Genomic DNA, 3,419 nt, shown 5'->3' with positions numbered 1-3,419 from the left:
GTCTTTATATAAGGTAATACCTTTTCTATAGGTGCACTGATATACAATTTTGAGTGTCTGTGTACACATATAAATGTGTTTAAAGAATCCAACTGGTACCAAGAAAATGGAATTAGCATTTCCATTTAAGGAATACTCTATTTGATATTCCATTATTACGTCCTCTGCTTTTCTAGGCATTAAGCATGAAACTAACCCAGCCACAGCTTGCTAGCTTGTAAGACATTTTCTTTGCTTTCCTGGATTATTCATAGCCTCATTCCATTTTTCTTCAGTTTAGACCATTTTGGAGGAAATATTGATTTCCCATTGAGTCTGGAAGTTTGAGATTTCTTAATTATGTCCCCTACAGAACTGAGAACAGAAAGGGGTGGGGGCAGGGGCCTGACCACTGTCATTTTAACAGGTTTTTCTCTGTCCAATGGAGAATGATGGAAGGTTCTTTGGATTTTTTCTATGGTCATCCTTTGAAACATTGGGATGGAAAAGTTAAGCACTAAGTAGTGGATCCAGGAGGAGGTTGGTTATCTACTGGAAAAATTCTATAATGTCAAGGGTATAGAGACCACATTGGGTGACTGGATGTGTACAGAGAGCTAAGTCATGGGGGAGACTTGGTGGAAGAAAGAACTAACTGATCTCCATCAATTTGTGCATCACCACGAGGTCATGGCATACAAGCAAAGTTTCAGCAGGCTGTGTTGGAGGCATCTGTCTCCTGTGGTAGCTACATGGCTTCTCACTGACTGCCTAATTTCTCCCAGCATTCAGTTTAGTTTTTCCTGCCGACCTCTATTCTGCCCTATCAAAGGCCAAAGCAGCATCTTTATTCATTAACCAATAAAAGCAACACATATACAGAAGAACTTCCCACACAATTTCTTTTCTGTTCAAATAAAAAGGAAGGTTTTCATTTTAATATGATAAAATTACATGTAACAAAACAAATATCAAGCAAGAACTTTAGTTTCAATACTTACATCTACTTTATCTTTTATCATACCTAAGGAAAACTATAATTATAACTATCTATTCTTCAACCTCATCAAAGACTACAGAAGGATATAATATTACCCAAGTTAACAGGAAGTGCATTGGAAGCAACTTCCAAAACTCTAGAATTGGCAGAGACATCTCGCTGCCTTGATAGTCACACAAAGTTCTTCTGTACCATTGGGGAACCCATTTTTAGCCTACCGCACCAGTATCTGGCATACTTTTTCACAAAGCAGGAACTTTTAAAGACAGTTTTACTTCCAGTAGCAGTTTGTTAGTCACTTTTTTTCTGTGTCCTGCAAAATGTCTGACAGACTCTTTCATGAAGCAGGAACCCCGAAGGATATTTTCACCTTTATGTAATTTTAGCTGTCATTTCTCTGTGGGTCTTGCGTGTCCAGTTTATACAGCATAACAACAAGCAGTCCAGACAAGAGCAGTTTCTTGCCTAAATGGCTAAACAACACCATGAGGAGACTCTTTGGTGCTCATCATCCTCTTGAAGTAGAGTAGTGCTTACAGGAGCAGATGAGTCTCATTGTCATGAAAAGTCGAAGTTTGTACTTAAAGTTGACAACCAAGAATAGTTATCACATATTAGCTGCATGTTAGTGGACTTTCATGTGATACTTTCTTAAAAGAATACAGCATGTACTGGTCAAAACCAACACTCTTTTTATTTGTGAGCATGGCTTACTTTTATTCAATATTTCCTAGCTTCCATCCATGATAGAGGACATGCAGTAACTGCCTCTGTGCCTGACTTGTTTCAAGTAAACTAATTCTCCCAGTTCTACCCATTTTGCTGCAAAGGATAGTTCTCTTGTTGTTCATAATAGCATGTATATATACCATATTTTGCTAAATATATATCAAATCAACAAAATTTAGCATAAAGAAACTTAAAATCTGACACTTCTAAGACCATCTATGCAACATATCATATTGTTGAAAGTTAGAATGTGCCTTCAAAGTCTTGGAATTGAGAACTTGGCAGCTCACTCTCTCAATTTGAGTTTAAACTTCAGAAACCATCACCTTTGCTTTCATTGTTTCTTCTGGACTTATTAATCCATCTTTCCTTCTTTCACAAGGATTTTCTCACAGAGAAAAGGGTAAGATAAAGGCTCCGTGGGGTGCTTTTGTTGGTGATCCACTTTGCTTTCAGGATAAAAGAGACCCCAACACAGAATTAAATTTCAAGGAGTTGGTCCTCACCACCCTCAATGTCTTCTTTGCTGGCATGGAAACTGAGTGTCACTTTATACTATTAATTCTTGCTGCTGATATCCCAAGGTGAAGGTTTCACTCTGAGCAGCTAATCTGGTACTTCCCATACCTGCTCTGAAGCATAGCAACCTCAAAATTCTAAAGTCCCACAGCCATAGCCTTTCTTCCCTTGATGACCTCAGAACAGGGGTTTTTTCCTCTCTGATTGTCCCTGTATTTGTTCTTTGTGGTTGTTGAGACTCAGTAGCCTGCATTTATCATCTGACCTTCTTGGCTTCTGCCCAGAGTGGCTTCCACTAGACTGACATCAAGGAAGACAGTGACTTTTTTTCTGCTTTTCCAGTTGCCAGAAGGCCTTTGATTTCCTGGGCTCAAGCTTGTTTCCTGCATCTACAAACCCAAAGCAGAGCAACTTCCCAATTCTTTGTTTCTGTTACCTCTTCTCCTAACTCTCACCTGCCTGCTTCTCTAGATTCAGATACATGACCACTCATGGCCAATATGGATAATCTGGCTAATCTATTCATTTCTCAGAAACTTAGTGAGAGCTGCCAAGTCCCCTCTGACCTTATGTCATCCTTTGTACATAATGTTTAAGACAAGGGTTTGACAAACTGTAAGGGTTATTTGTTTATTAGGAGCAGAAATGTCCAAGGCTATGTTTAAATCTAAACACAGACAAGCATGTGCAGGTACCAAAACTCACTTTTACACACTATGGATCCATGTGTAAGCAAATGTACACCATAATGGACACAAAAATATTCACTTAGTTAGAAATTGTCATCTACTTGAACATACATTCACACAAGCATAAATACAGAGTTAAGCATCACATTGAACATACACATGGTAGACATGCTACAATGGGAACATCCTAAAGCATGCATGTATTAGGATGTTTGCCTTCAGAGACTAATGGGTATGTACACACACACACACACACACACACACACACACACCCTTAGATACACAGATGTGGAGATGTAGATATGAATTCCCAGAAGAATCCAACTATGACTGGTACAGATAAAATTAATCAATCAGCATGGGCATTGTAGTAGTTTGAACCTTACTAGATCTGTTGGAGGAGGTTTGGGTGGTATAGCCTCCCAGGGGGAAGTATGTCACATGACCCTGGATTTGAAATTAAAAGACCACATGCCACTGTCAATTTGCTCTTAGCTTTGTGT

The sequence above is a fragment of the Alexandromys fortis genome, unplaced genomic scaffold (genome assembly GCF_014885135.2).
Source record: "Alexandromys fortis isolate MF-2015 unplaced genomic scaffold, M_Fortis_MF-2015_v1.1 scaffold_240, whole genome shotgun sequence".
NCBI classification, from domain to species: domain Eukaryota; kingdom Metazoa; phylum Chordata; class Mammalia; order Rodentia; family Cricetidae; genus Alexandromys; species Alexandromys fortis.
The sequence above is the reverse complement of the archived record's forward strand: the minus strand, read 5'-3'. Positions refer to the sequence as shown.